The sequence below is a fragment of the Bubalus bubalis genome, chromosome 8, assembly GCF_019923935.1.
Source record: "Bubalus bubalis isolate 160015118507 breed Murrah chromosome 8, NDDB_SH_1, whole genome shotgun sequence".
NCBI lineage: Eukaryota > Metazoa > Chordata > Mammalia > Artiodactyla > Bovidae > Bubalus > Bubalus bubalis.
The window spans coordinates 35,027,362-35,048,725 of NC_059164.1; the positions used below are offsets into that span (position 1 = coordinate 35,027,362).

Here is a 21,364-nt window from a genome sequence, read left to right on the forward strand (position 1 = left end):
GGATATCAAAGCACTATTTGCATATGTAAGCTTATTGTGGCATTATCCAAAATAACCATAATGTGGAAACAACCCAAATGTCCATCACTGGATAAATGGACAGACCAAATGTGGTATGATAAGGGGGCAACAGAGGATGAGATGGTTGGATGGCATCACCAACTCAATGGACATGAGTTTGAACAAACTCCGGGAGATGGTGAAAGACAGGGAAGCTTGGCGTGCTGCCATCCATGGGGTCGCAAACTGAGTGAGTGAACAACAGCAACAACAATGGAAAGTGAGTCAGACTTAAAAAAGAAGGAAATCCTGTTACATGGCAAACATGGATAAACCTTAAAGACATTATGCTAAGTGAAACAACCCAGTCACAAAAGACACATGGTATATCGTTGCACTTCAGTGAGGCATCTAAGTAGTCAAATACAGAAACCAGAAAGTGGAATGGTGGTTTCAGCTGCTGGGGGCAGGGAGAAATGGGGAGTTGTTCAATGGATACTGGAGTTTCAGTTTTGTAAGATGAAAAAGTTCTGGAGATCTGTTTCACAACAGTGTACATATACATAATAATACTGAGTTTTACACTTAACAGTGGTTAAGATAATAAATTTCATGTTACTTTTTTTTTTTATACCAAAACTAAAAATGACTAAAGAATACTAACTTAAATAACTAGTTTAAATCTAGGATGCTTGGCATTATATGATGTAGTGGCTCAGTTCAAATTTGAAAGGCTTTGCAATAAAAGCATTGTTAAAAGAACAAAATTTTACTCAGATAGACCTTTGTTCAAATCCATGCTCTGCTGCTGACTAAAACACTGGCTTAATTTTTCTGAGCATCAGTTTCATCACATGCTAATTTGGATTAAAAATAGTATCTACCTGCAGAAACTTGAAATGCATTAAAGTTCAGCATATTGTGAGCATTCAAAAAAGGTTATTGTTACTATTATTGATGATTCCATTTAAAAAATAATCATTTGTAACTTACAGTGCAAATTCAAGGCTTCTTTGTTAGAAAAGGCATCTGTGACTTTGCTCATTTCAATTCATACTTGGAAGATAGGCAGTACTTTTTTTTTTCCTTCCTACTATTTTTGAAAAGGCATTCAGACATGAAATGCTTGATTATTTACTTGAATCAGGATTGAAACACTTGGCTAGTTGAAGGCAATTCTGGGAATGAGAAAAAGGGCCCCTCTTTGAGTGATTGAAGCTGGATTTCTGAATCGGATCTTTCAAAAATAATGGGATTCTTTGCCCATTTTCCATGAATTTACATTTTTTCATAGAAAATTGTCTTGGATCAGATAAATTTTAAGTAACATCTCTTATTTTTTCATTACTTTAAAAAATGCAGCCCTAAATTATCTTAATCTTTCTTACTCTCCTTAATATCCTTTCTGCTGGATATTTGATTCTTTCTATATTTAGTTTTCTATCCTGTGACTATTTTTAAAGTCTGCTTTTTTCAGATTCAGTTTCTTATTTTTCAAGTTTGATAAATATACTCTCATGAATTTTTAGAAATTTAGCTTTGTTTTACTGTTCACTTTCTCACAAGCACTATGTTCTTTGCTTGGCAAGAATTTTCTTACTAAATTATGATTCTGTTGTGTGGTGAGTGGTATTTTCTACTTTACACAGATAAGGAAACCGAGATATAGATTACATAACTTGCCCAAGTTCCCACCCATTAAGTATGAAGAATGGGACATGGACCCAGGTGGTTTGATTTCAGAGCTCAGGCTCTCCAGAGCTGCACAAGTATCCTCGTTTTATCAGAGATGCACTTTCAAAAGCTGCCTCTTTTTTTCCTTTCCTTTGTTCTCTATATATTTTACAGTCCTACTCATTTCTTTAAGGAATATCCCCCTTTCCTTCAAAATGTAGATCAACATTTTAGAATGTAATGTGTTCCCTTGTGTGCTCCTGCATTTCTCACTGCATCTCTGTTCTCCCAGGTCACTGACTCACTGCTGGGGATGTCCTTGGCCTCTTTGCCCTGTGACATTCAGTTACTAACTCCATTCTTTTACTTCTGTCTTCCAAGGAGTCTGAGCTTTTGAATGTTATTTTCCTTTCATTCAGTTCCAAGATGATGTTTGTCTCTGCTAAGTGTATTTCCTTTAAGTTACTGGAACCTTCTGTTCTGCAGATTGCTCCTTGGTGCATTTGGAATGAAGCTGCCAAATTTCTTTTTGTACATATGCTTGCTTTTCTGTTCCTGGAAACTCCACAGAGTTTCCTCTCGTTTTCTACATTTTTCTTCTTCACGTTTCACCTCACTCGCCTAGTATGCGTCTGCCATATTGTTTTCTCTCCACCCCAGTTCACTTCAGAATATCCTCTTGTTCTGAATGCTTCAATTTACCCAAACCTTCCACTGTCTTTTTTACTGTGGAAAGAGTTGTATTTTAATCAACTACGCCATGTCATTCTGCGAAAACCAATGGCTACACATTCTGGAAACTTCAGCAACTAAGTTTTTTTATTTCTTTTTTTAACCTGATCTACTTTATCTGCTTCCTTCATTCCTCTCATAAGAATCATACTTTAATGATTTGCAAGAAGCTCATGATGAGGACCTGGCTTTACACAGTAATTACTCCTAAGTGAGCTCTAAGTGCTTACTGGTGCTATGATTGAGGACACGAATCATATAAGAAATCCAGGGCAGTGAAAAGATCATAGGGCATACAGTCAGAAGATTCCAGTCTTTGCCATTGGTGGTTCTTCTTGTCAACCTGATTTTAGCTTCTACAATATTTCTTCTTACTCTCAGCTTTATTTGTCAAGTGAAGGATTAATAATACTTAACTCCAAAGGGGAGATTCAAGTGAGACAAAAAGCACACACATATTTTATAATTTGGAAATTGCCATACAACAGGTACAAATTATTATTATATTGGCTTTCAAAGCACAGAGATGAAAGTTTGTCAAGCACATACCAATGTAAATAAAAATGAAAGGCGAATATGACTAGAACTGTATAAGGATTTCATTTATTTATACAGTTTTCTCTCTAGCATCAGAAGTTTTCTTAAAATATTGACATCTTCATTTAAGGTTTTATTTAATAAAAGAAAATTTCACATAGCCTTATGAATATTTGAGTGTCTGAAGGTGGTAGGTAACATGCTTTGCTGATCTGAATATCATAATCCAAAAATAATACCATGTATGTAGTTCACAATCTCTTCATGTGATAGGATGGCTGTTCCAGTGCAGTTCATAGGGAAAACACAGATGGGTGGCAAGGACATGCATTGGCATGTGTTATTACGGGTGAAGTTCCACCTGGAAATCCTTTGCTTTCTTCTGTAAGGAGTCAGCTCACTCCCACAGGATTGGTGATTTCAAGGTTTTGTATCTGCCCACATGTCGAATTATACAAGTGATTCATTTACAGTTTAATCTTTAAAAATACCATATTGCAAACCAACACATAGACTCACTGAAAGCCATACTAAAAAGATTTATTATCCCATTTTATTCCCTTATGAAAACTACTGAATTATTATATACCATTTCAAGCCATTAATGAAGACCTTTGTATGAACAAAATATGGAGGATAAAACTAAGTTTTTCAGTTCTTTTGAAAATGAGCTTGAACTGTTAACAGGATTCTCTCTCTTTTTTTTTTTATTCTGTTGATTGCTTTGTCTTCTAGAATCGTGGTAACCAACTGGGTGGTCAAGTTGTTTGTATCTTATGCATACAGACTGATACCAGCAGTTTCCTAGGACGTGCCTCGCTCCACATCAGGTGAACAGATTTGTCATTTGTATGTTAATACTTCCCTTCCTAATTTTAAGGTTGTCTTCTTTTCTGCCTTCTTGCGATTGTTCTCTGTGAACCTCTCCCCTTGGTACCAGCTTAAATAATAATGGTTTTCCTCTAGATTATTTATATCCTTTGCCTGTTTGTAGATAGCTACCTTGCTCATCCATTTGTTGCTCTGCCAAGAAGTGCTTGTTTACTGCTTTAATCTTTTATCATAAATCATTTTTTTTTCTATATCTTAATCACTCTTCCATCGTGTCTCTGAACTCCTTCCAGCTTCTGTGCACCTTTTGGATAATGAGGTGCCTGGATCTGAGCACCAGTTGCGGTCCTCCCATCAGTCCTGTCTAGGAGGGTCCCATCATATCCAGGATGATGTTTTCTTGTTCCCTTAGGTGCTCATTAGAGATATGATGCCTGTCTCTACAGGCAGAGTCAAGTGCAGCTTCATCTCCCTTATTCTCCTGCAGCTCTCTTCTAGCTTATCCTTTTTCCAGAGTGAAAATCCCAATTTCTCTCCTCTTCTCACTCTCATTTTCTTGCTTCTAGCTCTCACTATAAGTCTGTACATATCATTCTTTACTGTTTTTATTTTACTCATCCTGCCTGCCTCATGATCTAATTAATTTGTTTTATTTCCCTTTTTCTCTCCATTTCGTAGTTAACTCAACATCTTCTCAGTCCCACCATTTTCCAGTTGGTGCTGACAACAAACCATCCATCTCTTAGTCAAATTGACTTCCTTCACTCCTCCATTAGAAAAGATACTCTTATTTCCTTATGTTTATCTAATATCCTACCTTGTCATTTTTAGGCAAATCAAATAGTAGCTTGGCATTATTTTACTAGGTTTGAAATTTTAGTTTTATCAGTTCCTCAGAGAATGAAGCTATATATTCTGTTTGAGACTACTGTGTGGAACTTACGAAAATGACATTTAGTTCAGTTTTTAACCCATAAATTGTATATTTTGGGGAAAGACATGATAGGTCTCATGACTCTGAAATAGTTACAGTATAAATCATGGTTTGTGTTTCTTCAGTAATTGTTAATCCTTTCTTTCTTCACTGCATTCTTCCCTGTCTTTCATACTTCCTTGCTTCCCTCACACAATGGTTCCTGAAGTCCTGGCCTCAAGGATGGTGTCGGGGGGAGAGTGCTGTACCTGTGATTCTAGACCCTGTTCTCAGAGTGTTGAATTGTGCAGCCACATCAAACCACTTACCTTGTCACTTGTGTCCTCATATATAACAAGAGTGAGGTTCCCAAACATGATGACTGAGAATAAAGCAGCATTTTATTCACAAAGTGTAGGAATAGTGAGACAGAAATACTAAATAAGGTTTAGGGTTGGATTGAGAAGAGCCTCAAAAAATTGTATGTGAAACAACAGAAGGCTTCCTGCCAAATGAGTTTCATCAAAACTTTCTATAGTATGAATGTGTTTGTGTATGAAGGAAGAATTGATGTGAGGGAGGCTAAGAAAAGATGCTAGGGAAATATTTTAATAATCTAGGAATTAGGTAGTAAAAGCAGATAAGGATTAGAGCTTGGAGAAAAATTTGAATCTGGTATTATGCTTTTGGGAAACAACTTTACAGTCAGTGGCTGGTCAGAGTCTTTCCACCTGGAGTGTTTTCATGGTTAATCTAGACTCCTGAATATCCCTCTGTGACTTGCTGAAACAGAGTACTTGGAGATGGTGTCATGGAAACTGTAAGTGTTACAATCCCCTGAATTGCTTCATATGCTTGTAAGTGGTTACAAAATCTTCAGGTGAAAGAGTTGTCATTGTCACTATTAGTTAATTTTAGGGTCTAGTGTTACTAGGAAAAGGAGTACATGAAGGAGGTTAATGGACCAAGAGATTAGGATCATGGAGGGAAAGACCAGTGGCTGTGATGAATAAGTGATGTGGTTAACCAAGCTTGACACAATAGGTGTGGTTAGTGAGAATGGTTGAAAAAGTTTAATTAAGGAATTCATGAGAGACCTAGGAATTCCGAGCTTCTGCTTTTAGTAAAATAGAAAAATTTCTGAATGATATTGCAAATCAGTGTGCTCACACTGATTTTTAAGCAAAAATTGAGAACAGAATATTGTTGGGGAAAAATATCCAAAGTATATAAATATTTTGTTGTTTTGTTCTCTTTTATTTTCCCCAAAGACTGATGACACATGTAAAGCCATAAATTAATGCTTTTCATTTATTTTGGGCTTCCCTGGTGGCTCAGATGGTAAAGAATCTGCCTGCAATGTGGAAGATGCAGGTTTGATCCCTAAGAGAGGAAGATCCCCTGGAAAAGGGAATGGCAACCCACTACAGTATTCTTGCCTGGAGAATTCCATGGACAGAGGAGCCTGATGGCTACAATCCATAGGGTTGCAAAGAGTCAGACATGATTGAAGCGTCAGAGCGCACACGCACGTGCCCCCACACACACACACACAGACCCTGGTATTTCAACATTAACTTCAAAATTGTTACCTTGCTTGATAGTGATATAATTTATTTACTGCCACATTTTTAGTATTGACTTATTTCAGCCATCTAAGCAAATAAGAATGAATCTTTATTTCATAAAATTTTGTTGTGTTAGTCACTTAGTCGCGTCTGACTCTGCGACCACATGGACTGTAGCCCGCCAGTCTCCTGTGTCCATGGGATTTTCCAGGCAAGAATACTGTAGTGGGTTGCCATTCCCTTCTACAGGGGATCTTCCCGACCCAGGGATTGAACCTAGGTCTTCTACATTGCAGGTAGATTATTTATTATTTTTTTCTGCAGACAGATTATTTATTATTACCAAATAAATACGGATTATTTGGTCTGAACCACCAAAAGCTTCATAAAATGGAGAAAAAAAATCAAAACCCAGATCTTTAAAAATATCTGACTTACAAAGTAGGCTTGTGTCAGGGATAATGAGGCTGTCTATATCTCAAAATGGCATTTATTCCTGAAGCATGCCAGCCTCTCAGCACAGTGACTTACTGTGTTTATCTTTATAAAGAAGAAAGTAAACTATTATGCAGACTCACTTCCATTTGGGAACCATAGTGTCAAGTGTTAATAGCATCATTATTTTCAAACAAAATGTGTTAGAAACATTACTTTTTTGTTATGGATTTCATGTGAGAATTTCCATGAAGGGTTTACATTTTATAGTCTATAATATAGCCACATGGCATAACTATTTTCTTATAGTACCTATTATGCTAATGATCTGCAGGGTAGGCAGATTGTCCCTTTAGTAAAGAAATGTCAATTTCTTAACCTCTGATACCCGTCTTTTTGAATGTATCATTTATACTGATTGAATATGGGTGGTATATTAGTGATATATTTGGAGGGAAATTTAAACAAACACATGAAGAGATGGAGTTTGCTGATAAGTTGGTAAACATCTTAAAATTTTTTGGTATTGATTTAGAATGCCAGCAAGACCATAAGAACTAAAGAGAGACTTGATTTTCTTAAGAGAAAATTTTGGAACTTTGTTACATTTGAAAATCCACTTGTTCTTTCAGGTGGTGGAATCAAGTTCTAACATTCTATGAAATACATAAAAGTTGGAGACTGCTTTACTGTATTGACTTCTTTATCTTACGGCATAGTATGATATATAAATATAGTAACACTTTATTTTGTCTACATGTAGCATTCCTAAGCTAATATATATAAACTTTATAATGAGAAGTTGATTCAAAACTACTAATCTTTAGAAGAAAAATCAATGTGATTGAATAAATTCAAATAAATTTGAACTTAAAAGCATATCAAGTAAAATGTGTGATGAGTCATATTGTTCTCTCATGATTTCAACAGCTCAGCATTAAATTGTTGATTAAGATGCCTCAGTTTTTAAATGAGAAATCAAAGACTGGTTACTTGTTCTCTGATAGATGCAAAAACCACTTTGTTAATGTCAGACTCTTTAATAATTTGCATTCTATTAATATTAAAGAGCTAACCTACATTATAAATAAATATCAAAATAAAATAAAGCATCAAAATATCTAAAATGTATAACCAACAAGGTCCTACTGTACCACATAGGAAATTCTGCTAAATGTTATGTGGCAGCCTGGATGGGAGGGGAATTGAAGGGAGAATGGATATATGTATATATATGGCCGAGTTCCTTGTCTGTCCACCTGAAACTATTACAACATTGTTAATCAGCTATACTCTAATATAAAATAAAAAGTTAAAAAAATAAAACATTAATATCTGCAAATATGGTACACCTAGACCATTCCAGTACTCTTGCCTGGAAAATTCCATGGACAGAGGGGCCTGGTGGGCTGCAGTCCGTGGGGTCGCTAGGAGTCGGACACGACTGAGCGACTTCACTTTGACTTTTCACTTTCATGCATTGGAGAAGAAAGTGGCAACCCACTCCAGTGTTCTTGCCTGGAGAATCCCAGGGATGGGGGAGCCTGGTGGGCTGCTGTCTATGGGGTTGCACAGAGTCGGACACGACTGAAGTGACTTAGCAGTAGCAGAAGATAAAAAAGCTACAATTATATTTTTATGCTCTTTCAAATAATGTTTCACAGTCACTAAATATATAAAACAATCATTTGCAAAATGTCTTTGACACCATCAGTAGGGGCTTCTTACTGATTTGTCTATAACTAAAGATTCATGTACTCTTACCTATTGCTCTGTTGTTGAAAATATATTAGGTTTCAGTATGACTAAGTGTTACCAGAGATTTAATATGTATCCATGGAAAAGAAATAACTAGTTGACCCATCAGGGAGATTAACATTAACACCATCACCTCATGATTACTGAGCTCTAATGGACAAATTAACTAACCTCCTAGTGATCTAGTGTGCAGTAATAAAAATATTTTATTAGTTATTATTATCTCTTAGCAACATGTTTTTAACTTATAAGAGAAGTTAAAAGTATTTCTATCATGCTGAAGTGTTTAGAGGTGAAGTATATTGATAGCTTCATCTCACATTTAAAAACATCTTTTTAAAAAATCAGGTGGATTGGCAGGATGTGTCGATATGTGATAAAGCTAATATAGAAAACTGTTAATCATTGAATCTGAGTGTAAGTCTGTGGATGTTGCTGTACACTTTAGGTTTTATAAATATTTAAAAAATTTTATAACAAAAATTTGGAAAATCATTTGCAACATAGACTATTACATCATTTTTGAAATGCAATCAGTGTGATAAAATATGAAGGGAGCTGCCAATAATAACATTATATAATTCCTTATAAGTAGAAAGACAAGCTATGCTATATTTTAAAATATGAAGTATGTTTTTAAAGTAAATCTGAATTTTAGCTGAATTCCTTTCAGATGTATGTATTTCTTGAAAAAGATTTTACTCTTTCTCCAGATTATGTGTTTAAACCTAATTTTTTTTTATGGCCATCTATTATTTGAGGCTAACCTAAAGTTATCACTTTGTGTTATATTTTAATCAATGGGCTTATTCAGTTTTATAGTTCTCTCTGGTGCATTTATAAAGTGCACTTTATACTGCACTTCTACTTTCCTATAACCAGGGAAACAGTCTGTACTACTGTATTTCAAGCCATTGCCATTCCAACCATTACTTCATTTGCAATAAAAAGCACAAAAAAAACTGGGCAAGTGCATTTCGTACATGTTTATTTCTAAAGTGTTAATAAGTAAATGCCTGATCAGTGTTGGCACAGAAGTGGCAGACCCCCCTCATGGTAGTAGGATTTGAGTACCTATCTTTCCATCCCCTCTCATCTATTAGTCCTTCTGGGTTTTTTTCCATCTTTTTTTCTTTTTAAATAAAATATTTAACTTAAACTGTCACAACATTGTTAATTAGCTATACTCTAACACACAATAAAAAGTTTAAGTTAAAAAATATTTAACAGTCTGTTTACAGCACATGTTATCAGCCACTATGAATTATTACTGACTTTAATTGGGAACTTTAATTACTATATATCCTAAGAAAATGGAGTATAGGGAGAGTTTGGAACTTGGGGGTCTGTAACATCTGAACATCTCTCAGTTCAGTAGGCACAGGGGAGATAGGGGTCCAGGTGCTCAGTAGCAAGCTTTAGCACTGTGTGCTGGAAAGGAGGAGGAGAGAACGGCCTCCTTGGGCTGAGTAGATAGAGGGAGAGGAGAGTGTCTGCATGACTCTCTGCCACAGCTAGCAGTTTGTGGGTAATATATGGCCATACCACATGCAGTATTCTTTATAGATATGGTCAGTTCAAAAAGATCTTGGATACAAATGATGATTGAATCTCTGCCATATAATTCTACTGGTATTATTCACTGAAACAGTTTGAATGTAAAGTCATTATGATGCTTTGGCTCCTACTAATCACCAAACTTTTAATATCATCAAGATTAGAAATTACCTGTTAATAATTAGTTATCTGTCTCAGAATCGGGGTCACAGCTTTCTGTTAATATGCCAGTATGAACAAGTGCAAGTGTCTTAATTTCTGTGGCTACTTGAATTTGATTTCCATGGGCACCAATAGCAAAAGACTGACAACTATGATAGAGCTTTCTATTATTTAATTAGGCTTATAGAATAACAGAATTTACCATGTGGGTAGCAAGCATTTGGTCAGTTTATCACCTGAATCAATATTTCTGTTTTCTAAGATTTACTTTCTATAGAACTTACTTTCATAATGAGACTATCAATGTATATTTGAAGCCATATCACTAGTACCTAATCTTAGAAATGTTCTTTTAATATTAAATTAGTATTAGCTCTGTAAATGCTCTATTGTTTCACTGTTTTCCAGGTATCATCAATAGCTCTCATTTTTTTTTTTTTTTACTGTATGACATTTTTACACACTTTTACACACTTCTGAGATCATTTTCATCCTTGTCAACTTGACTTCTCCACAAACACAACACAGGTTTGTGTTGTCCTCATACTGTACTACTGGTCCTCTTTTTAGGTAAAAATACAGATATCTTTTGACTACCAAATTTAATTTGTTCATCTGAGATCAAATTTAGTTGTGAATGTTGAAATCTCTGTCATTTGCTTGTGGTTAGCAATTATCCTTCCATATGCAGCTTTGATTTACTTTAATAATCAGCAAGAGGTCAATTCACTCATTATTTACTTGCACGTTTCAGTAAAATTTGCCCGTCAGGTGTTTGAAATAATCAAACCTAAGATTAAAAAGCACCCTCTCTGTGTAAACAAATACTTAGCTACAAATAAGTGTAGATATAAAATAAAACATAAAATGTAACAAGAAAGAGATCAAATTGAGGGAAGCAGGAAATTTTAGGGTGATGATATTTTCCTATGCATTATTATCAGACCACAGCAACCATCCATACTGCACATTTGATATTGTCAGGTTGTTTTATTTCTCTCCCTCAGTTTTTGTCCCATCACAACAAAAATTTGGAACGATGGACTAAAGGATTTAAAACAACAGACCAGTTCAGTTCAGTTAAGTTCAGTCCCTCAGTCATGTTCGACTCTTTGCGACCCCATGGACTTCAGCGAGCCAGGCCTCCCTGTCCATCACCAACTCCAGGAGTTCACTCAAACTCATGTCCATAGAGTCAGTAATGCCATCTAACCATCTCATCCTTTGTTGTCCCCTTCTCCTCCTGCCTTCAATCTTTCCCAGTCTCAGAATCTTTTCCAATGAGTCAGTTCTTCTCATCAGGTGGTCAAAGGATTGGGGTTTCAGCTTCATCATCAGTCCTTCCAGTGAATATTCAGGACTGATCTCCTTTAGGATGGACTGGTTGGATCTCCTTGCAGTCCAAGGGACTCACAAGAGTCTTCTCCAACACCACAGTTCAAAAGCATCAATTCTGAAGCACTCAGCTTTCTTTATAGTCCAACTCTCACATCCATACATGACTACTGGAAAAACCATAGCTTTGACTAGACGGATCTTTGCCAGAAAACTAATATCTCTGCTTTTTAATAAGCTGTCTAGGTTGGTCATAGCTTTTCTTCCAAGGAGCAAGTGTCTTTTCTTTTCTTTTATTTATTTATTTATTTATTTTTTTATGATACAGTTGGGTTTAATTCCAAGGCTGTACGCATGTGTTTTCTTAAGAAAAATCTGCTCTTAATATACTTTGCCTCATTAACAGATAAAAATAATACAGTCATCCAATTGGATGCAGTCACCATCTGCAGTGATTTTGGAGCCCAGAAAAATAAAGTCTGACACTGTTTCCACTGTTTCCCCATCTATTTGTCATGAAGTGATGAGATTGGATGCCATGATCTTTAGTTTTCTGAATGTTGAGTTTTAAGCCAACTTTTTCACACTCCTCTTTCATTTTCATCAAGAGGCTCTTTAGTTCTTCTTCACTTTCTACCATAAGGGTGGTGTCATCTGCGTATCTGAGGTTATTGATATTTCTCCCGGAAACGTTGATTCCAGCTTGTGCTTCCTCCAGCCCAGCGTTTCTCATGATGTACTCTGTATATAAGTTAAATAAGTGTGGTGACAATTAACAGCTTTGACGTACTCCTTTCCCAGTTTAGAACCAATCTGTTGTTCCATGTCCAGTTCCAACTGTTGCTTCCTGACCTGCCTACAAATTTCTCAGGAGGCAGGTCAGGTGGTCTGGTATTCCCATCTTTTCACAATTTTCCACAGTTTGTTGTGATCCACACAGTCAAAGGCTTTGGTGTAGTCAATAAAGCAGAAGTAGATGTTTTTCTGGAACTCTTTTGCTTTTTTGATGATCCAATGGAAGTTGGCAATTTGATCTCTGTTTCCTCTGCCAGCTTGAACATCTGGAATTTCACGGTTCCCATACTGTTGAAGCCTGGCTTTTAGAATTTTGAGCATTACTTTGCTAGCTTGTGAGATGAGTGCATTTGTGTGGTAGTTTAAGCATTCTTTAGCATTGCCTTTCTTTGGGATTGGAATGAAAACTGACCTTTTCCAGTCCCGTGGCCATTGCTGAGTTTTCAAAATTTTCTGTCATGTTGAGTGCAGCATTTTCACAGCATCATCTTTTAGGATTTGAAATAGCTCAACTGGAATTCCATCACCCCCACTAGCTTTGTTCTTGGTGATGCTTCCTAAGCCCCACTTGACTTCACATTCCAAGATGTCTGGCTTTAGGTGAGTGATCACACCATCATGATTATTTGGGTCACAATGATCTTTTTTGTACAGTTCTTCTGTGTATTCTTGCCACCTCTTCTTAATGTATTTGCTTCTGTTAGGTCCATTGCCATTTCTGTCCTTTATTGAGCCCATCTTTGCATGAAATGTTCCCTTGGTATCTCTAATTTTCTTTAAGAGATCTCTAGTCTTTCCCTTTCAGAGAAGGCAATGGGACCCCACTCCAGTACTCTTGCCTGGAAAATCCCAGGGATGGGGGAGCCTGGTGGGCTGCTGTCTATGGGGTCACACAGAGTCGGACACGACTGAAGTGACTTAGCAGCAGCAGCAGTCTTTCCTTTATATTGTTTTCCTCTGTTTCTTTGCACTGATCACTGAGGAAGGCTTTCTTATCTCTCCTTGCTATTCTTTGAAACTCTGCATTCAGGTGAGTATATCTTTCCTTTTCTTGTTTGCCTTTCGCTTCTCTTCTTTTCTCAGCTATTTGTAAGGCCTCCTCTGACAATCATTTTGCCTTTTTTATTTCTTTTTCTTGGAGATAGTCTTGATTACTGCCTCCTGTACAATGTTGCAAACCTCTGTCCATAGTTATTCAGGCACTCTGTCAGATCTAATCCCTTGAATCTGTCACTTCCACTGTATAATCTTAAGGGACTTGACTTAGGTCATACCTGAATGATCTAGTGGTTTTCCCTACTTTCTTCAATTTAAGTCAGAATTTTGCAATAAGGAGTTCATTATTGGTGATTGGTAGGGAGGCCTGGTGTGCTGCAGTCCATGGGGTCACAAAGAGTCAGACACGATTGAGCGACTGAACTGAACTGAACTGATCTGAGCCACAGTCTGCTTCCGGTCTTGTTTTTGCTGACTGTATAGAGCTTCTCCATCTTTGGCTACAAAGAATTAAAAAAAGCCAAAACAGACTAGTTACAGCTCAGTTAACATCTCAGGCAGATACATCTTTTATTAAACAGACGCTTCTAAGACATGGGAGCAGTCTGACCCCAAAGGAGTAGTTCTCCCACTCCCTCTTGACTTCCTCCTTTTTATACTCCCCATCTTTTCCTTTTGATTGTGCCCTGAGCAAATAGGGCTTGCACCCACCACCAATCAAGAAAGGAGATGCAAATGGACAGCTGCAAGTTATATAACAACAGGCTCTGTTGTGTATGTCTTCCCATAATTCAGTATGCTATAATAAAATGTATTTATGTGTAGAATATTTATGAACCCTTAATGGACTCCTAGCTTCCTAAGGTTACTTGAGGAAGCACTTGTAGTTTGCATCCACTGTGTGCCTAGGGTAAGTGTGCAGGAGTTGGAAAGTCTCTGTGGTTATTTTTGTAGCATATCTGTAAGATCTCCTGGGTGTGTCTGGGATGGGGTTTAGAGGTCAGCTTGAATCCATTTCGGCTAGGCCACCCCTTGTTGCTCATGCCTAACATCTTACCTAACAATATAATTAGGAAGTAAGTGAAACCATTCAGGACATATTTGTAATGGATTTATTTTGCATTTTAGTTTTCTGGACATTTTCATTGTTTTAATCCAAGTGAGCTAGAAAATTTGATTCTTTTTAGAGAGGTGCCAAAATTTGTCAGTTTATAAATGGAATTACAAGTTATTTAACATCTTTTATGGAGAAGGCAATGGCAAGCCACTCCAGTATCTTGCCTAGAAAATCCCATGGACCGAGGAACCTGGTAGGCTGAAGTGACTTAGCAGCAGCAGCAGCAGCAACATCTTTTAAGAAAAGTGTATCATGAAACCTCAAGATAGCCTAGTACCTTCAATTCAATATAACTGAATATGAAATATTAATGCAACAAGCATTATATAAGATGCTTTGAAGATATAAAAAGAAGGTGTGCTTAGTCATTCAGTTGTGTCTGCCTCTTTGTGACCCCATGGACTGTAGCCCACCAGGCTCCTTTGTCCATGGATTCTCCAGGCAAGAATACTGGGGTAGGTTTCCATGCCCTCCTCCAAGGATCTTCCCGACTCAGGGATCGAACTTGTGTCTATTATGTTTCCTGCATTGGCAGGCAGGTTCTTTACCACTAGCACCACCTGAGAAGCCCGTAGAAAAGAATGATATTCAAATAAAATATAATAATTAAATTAAAAACAGCATGCCTGAATGATCATCACACATATGCACAAATCGATAATAAAGCTCAATTTTAAAGCTCGAGCTCGATTTAAAGCTCGATTTCAATATTGAAATATGTTCTACTCTGATTGTTAAATCTTCTGACGAAGAACTGTATACTTCCTGGAGTTGATTTTGAAAATGATCTATTACTGTTTGTTAAGAACATCACACGGTTCTGTTTGTATGTTTGTTTTGCTCAGTTTTGCTTTAGTTTGGGATTACAAGATTTCCAGAAATTGTTTATATATGTGTAAATGTAGAGAAATTTACCTGGAAAATTGAAGATTTTCAAAGTAAAAAATTAAGGAGGGAAAAGAGACAGACTATACAGAACTAAGAGAGGGAAGGAGAAAATAAACAAACTTCGTGAATAACCATTTTCTGTATTCAATTTTTTACGTAGACTTTCTGTGGCAATTTACTTATGTGGCTTTACTTTCCTTTTAGTCTCAATAATATTAGAGAACTTCTAATTTCCTAAATGTGTGTTTATTTCTTTATTGTATCTAATAGTGCTATTTATTTTCATTTTATATTGGCGTATAGTTGATTAACAATGCTATGTTAGTTTTAGGTGTGTAGCAAAGTGATTCAGTTATACAAGTAACTGTATCTGTTCTTTTTCAAATTCTTTCCGCATTTAGGTTATTACATAATACTGAGCAGAGTTTCCTGTGCTATACACTAGGCCCTTGTTGGTTATCTATTTTAAATATAGCAGTGTGTGCGTGTCAGTTCCAGACCCCCAATTTATCCCCTGCTGCTACCTCTCCTCTCTGGTAACTGTACGCTCATTCTCTAAGTCAGTGAGTCTGATTTTGTTTTGTTAATCAGTTCATTTGTATCATTTTTTAAAAAAACTTCAGTTTTAAGCAATATCATATGATATTTGACTTTCTGACTTAGTATGTTAATCTCTAAGTCCATCCATGCTGCTGCAAATGACTTTATTTCATTCTTTTCATGGCTGAGTAATCTCGCATTGTATGTATGTACCACATCTTCATCCATTCATCTGTTGACAGACATTTAGGTTGCTTCCATGTCTTGGCTATTGCAAACAGCACTGCGATGGAGATTTCTTAAAAAGCTAAAAACGGAGATACCATATAATCCAGCAGTCCCATTCCTAGGCATTATGTGGAGAAAAATACGATCGGAAAGAATACATGCATCCCAGTGTTCACTGCAACAGTGCTATTTAAACATTTGTATTGCTTGGCAAGTGAAGGAAGTTCAAGTTGATATTAAATTTTTCAATATATAACTTGGTTAAATTATTTTTTAAGACACTGGAAACGTTGTTTTGAAATTTTATTGTATCTCACATTTACAATGAAAGGAACTCAACAGGAAACAAACAAACAAACAAACAAAATAACACTGTCACCATGAAGGGAAGTCAGTGTGAAGAAAGTCAGCTTTGGATTGTCTCCAGCGGGGCTTCATTTTGGTACCACAATAAGGACTCTGTTATACCAGGCTACTATCTACCTGGTGAACTTAGACATAAACTTGAAAACAACAACATAGAAAAGCTTCATTGACTATAATCTTCTGGCTACAAATCTGGCAAGAGCTAGAAAATACAGAAGAATGAAGGAGCTAATCAAGCTAAAATAAAGCTTGAAGAGTCAAGCAGTAAACTGATTTCTATGTTGTATTAGCAAATTCTTCTGCAAATATAACTTGGTGGGTGATGCTACCTGTAGTGATACATTTTTAAATTTCCTAGAAAAGCACTTAGAACGAAAATTTCCACAGATTTTCAGTTCATAATACCTTGGCTCAGTAACATTTCCATGGCATCATTAGGCCAACAAATAAACAAAAAGCAAGAGTTCTGTTTATTAGTCGCAGTCATACAGCTTATTAGTTCCAGTGACTCAGACAGTAAAGAATCTGCCCTCAGTGTAGGAGACCTGAGTTCAATCCCTGGGTCAGGAGGATCCCCTGGAGATGACAATGGCAATCCCCTCAGTATTCTTGCCTGGAGAATTCCATGGACAGAGGAGCCTGGCAGGCTACAGTCCATGGGGTCAAAAAGAGTCGGACACGACTGACTAACACAAGCCACTTAACAAGTATTTATGTTCTGATAGCCTAAATTGAAAGAAAAAATAAAATTAATAGTTTTATTCTTAAATAACCATAATCACTTATTGATGGGGGTATGTGTGTGTATGTATGTGTGTGTTGGGCACTGCACAACTTCTCAAACCTTGGAAACAAATTGAACACTGTCATCTTCATTACCTGTTCCACATGGATTTTTTAGGAGACACTTGCTTTTTATCACATGACCTGCTGAAAACCCAGCTTTGCACAGCTATGCTGCCCTTGAAAGGAACTGTGTAATACCTTGACTAGTAATTTGTAAGGATGCAACATATGTGTCTGATAGATGTTGAATGCTGTTGTGTTTACCTTGACATTTTAAAATATCCCTCACCACATCCTGTAAGCACTCTTAGCACTCCAGGATGATTTGGCACACAGTTTTGGAATCATGTAGACTATTAGATGCTAATGTGAATCAGGCCCTGAATCTTAAAATTGAGAACTCAGAAAACCTCTGCCAGAGTGACAGTAAATGGAAAGCACTGTAAATCAAACATTTTTTATTCTTTAACATATATTATTCTTTAATCTCAGTTTTCTAGATTTTTTAGTCTAATGCAGATATTTCTCAAGATTCACGGTATAATTTTCTGTGGCTTTGGAAGTTTGATGTTAGCAAATCAAACGACTGTGCCAGCAGTTGTTTGGCACAAATGTTGCTTATATATTTTAACAAAATAATATTATCAGAGTCTATTAGGACATTTTAAATTTTGACATGGCATTTTAAGAGTTGGACTAAATGTTTTTCAAAGTTTCCAACTACACATTTTTCCAACTGCCTTTTCTCAACAGTCTATGAGATGTATGAGAGGAGACTTTCTATCTTCTCATGTGTGTGTCCTAACTGCAAATAAACCCTGGGGTGCTGTAAGTCAGGGGATTTGAACTAATTTTCCATTTTATCTCATTTTTGCATTTCGGTAACCCAGTTAACTGTATAAACATTGTTTCCTTTTAAAAACAAATATCTTATAGAAATGTGTATTTAATCTTAGCTATGGAACTCAGTGAATCTTATTTGGATTATTAGAAGAAATCAAATATGAGAATTTTTAAACTAGATGATGTTATCTGTTTCCTGAACAATAAACTATGAGAACTATCAGTGTCCCCAACTGAAGGCTCAGAATCAAAAACTAAAGCAAATTATATTAAAGTGAATTATCAAGAATATAGATCAATTTTTAAGTGAATAGTGAAACACAAAATATAATAATGTAGAGCTCTTCTAACATGTCTCTCACAGGGGGCTAATACTGATCATTCACGAAGATACCTCATTCCTATCACTGACATACTCATGATTTTGAATTCAAATTTTGAATTATTTTTTTCTCATCTGTTCATTTCTTTTGGTAGATCTAGATTTTTTTATTTTTTTAATCCTAATTTCCTACCACCTACTTTGTTAATAAAGTTTCCATACCTGTAAGTAGATTTAGTCATCATAATCTCTGCTATGGTAACAATTAGCTGGCTTTCATAGCAGGAATGACTGGTTTAATTTTTATTTAGTGACTGAAATCATTTGTTATATACTTGATAATCAGTGTTTGAAGGAATGAAACCCAGAACTGGTGCTGGCAGGCTGGTTTGTCTGGGACCTTGTGAGTTCTCTCAGCTAAAAAACTTTTAAAAATCTAAAGAGGTAAGTAGCAGGGAATTGGTCATGTAAATGAAGGCTATATGGCTGTATGGAGGGTAGTGGGAAGGGCATTTCACCTGTGTTATATATGCAAGACTGATTCTGATTGTTCCGTATCTAACTACAAGAGTAGAAAGCAATAACAGCCTACATTGTGATTTGCAATATCTAGGTAACTTCCCATTTAGCTCAGTGGTAAAGAATCTGCCTGTCAATGCAGGAGACATAGGAGAAGCCAGTTCAATCCCTGGATTGGGAAGATCCTCTGAAGGAGGAACTGGCAACCCACTCCAGTATTCTTACTTGGGATAGTTCCATGGACAGAAGAGTCTGGTGGGTGACAGTCGTGGGGTTGCAAAGAGTCAGACACGACTGAAATGACTGAGCACGCATGCAGTGAAGTGAACTATTAGGAGAAAATAAAAATATGTAAATAATATGGTAAATAATAACTGGAAGAGATAATAATTTGATATTTCTAACTTCATAAAACTCTGTCACCAAAATGTTAGAAATACAGGTGTGTGTATCTATATGTGTACATACATATACATACTTATATATGTGTATGTGTGTACATGTGCTTTACTTATATCTGTGTATGTGTGTACATGTGTTTCCAGATGTTACATCTGAATGGATCGTGGCATTATATTTTTCATGATTGGTATTGTATTGCTTTTTAGCTGGGTAACTAGTCACAGGTCTGTAGATAAAGACAGATTTACAGATAGTTGGAAGTAGGGGTGATTAGAAAGATGGACAGAATCTCTACCCCTTTGCCTACAACTATGAGTGAATAATGTGAACATTGTTGTATGCAGCACAATGAACCCCTCCCTGGAGGAATGAAAATGTTTACTTTCTTCACTAACTTTATCCTAACTGCTGGATCAAAGTGCCTTCTTTTGTACTTTCCATTCCTGAGGCTTTTTTCTTGCAGTGTTCATGTTAAATTTGCTACACCTCTGAGTACCCACCCAGATTTGCAACATAGTTTTTTAGCCTGCTTCAAAAGTTTGCTGCCTTATTACCAAAAGTATCTGAAGATTTTGCTGTTCATAGACACACACACACAAATATATAATATATGAAAAGACTGGTTCTTGTCATTTCTCTATTTCTTTTATCTATGAAGTCTGCCACTATGCTGTTTTTCCTTTTGAAAATATGACTAATTTATTTTTATAAATATAATGACATGCTATTTTAAATGAAAAATTAAGTAAAGGATTTAAAAATAGTATGTGAAATGTGATGTCATGTGTGCAGGTATATACATATATACTGCAAAATTTTGGAATACAATACAAATATAAGGTAGACTGCATTATCTTTTTATACCAACTAGTTTTTCTTTATGTGTGTGTGTTTTGAATCTCTGTTTGTTTTGTATTTGGGTCATTAAAAATAACTTCATTTTGCAAATATACTATAATTTCTCCCCAGTATAGGTCCTTCTTTCCACCAGATATTTTATAATTTTTTGTTATTAAACACACTGTATTATCTTGCTCGATGAGATTGACTCATGAAAGTTTCCTCTTCTTTCATGCAGGTTCTTTCCTATAAGTTGTATTTTCAGTACTCCAAGTGTCCAGTAAAGTAGCCAAGTTAGCTTTTCAAATGTCAAGTTTCTCTGATATTTTGGACAGATTGAGATTTAAACTGTCTATAAAATGTCAAGGGGAGGGATGCAGTTTCCTAATTTGTCATTCAGTTCTTAAATACCTTTAGATTTAAAGAAAAACAACAACAATAGCATAAAATGCATCAATATTTTCTGATTATATTATTGTTTAAGAAACGTACTTTTGTCTACACCCTCCCAAAACAATAATATGTTGTTCAAATCATCACATCTGTGTCAATACTTTACAATTTTTATTTGGCTCCATTCATTCACTTACTCGTGATTTCTTTCATTTTCTATAATAAGTTGAACATGTCTTATATACCAAATATTATGCTAGAATAGGAATAAAATAAAGGATAAAAAGTAGAAGCTTCTAACCTCCTAATTCCTATACTTCAACAGAACCATTTCAGGAAGAGGTTAAAAATTTGGAAGATAGATTATTGTGACCCTGTCATTTATATTGAACAATTCAGAGCCTTGAAGCATTCTTAATGAGGTTTCAAGGATTATATTTTTCTTCCTTGCTTTATAAACAAATAAATTAAACCAAACTAAACACTACTAAAAGCCATGCTAGAACTGTGTATATTATCCAGCTGCTCCATGATTTCCCTCCAAAACTTACTTGTTCTCCTTAGTTAAGTACAGTGGTCACTAAAGCCAGGTTGATATGAAATAACAATTTTCCCACCTTTGAGATGTTAATCAATGGATTGGCATAAAAGTAAGTATCCATGGTGAATCCTCATAAAATCCTGTGAGATATTAATATCTGCTTTATGTGGATAATATGTTTCAAAGTAAGTAGTGAAGGGCATAAGGGAGATAAGCACAAACACAACTTTAATTTTGGACTCTAGACTCACATAAAAGTATTGAATATTTTTGTGTGCTTGCATGC

General features: G+C 35.9%; 1 protein-coding gene across 3 annotated transcripts in view; it reads left to right on the top strand.

The window, feature by feature from the left end:
- SEMA3D (semaphorin 3D) overlaps positions 1 to 21,364 on the top strand; it is a 224,602-nt gene that overhangs the window by 32,031 nt on the left and 171,207 nt on the right. Inside the window, exon 2 of one of the 3 annotated variants that reach the window (XM_006052907.4) lies at positions 3,679 to 3,773. The exons of the other annotated variants lie outside the window; for them this stretch is intronic. The gene's annotated coding sequence lies outside the window, so the exon portion shown is untranslated. The remainder of the gene's footprint in view (positions 1 to 3,678; positions 3,774 to 21,364) is intronic. 3 annotated transcript variants of the gene reach the window in all.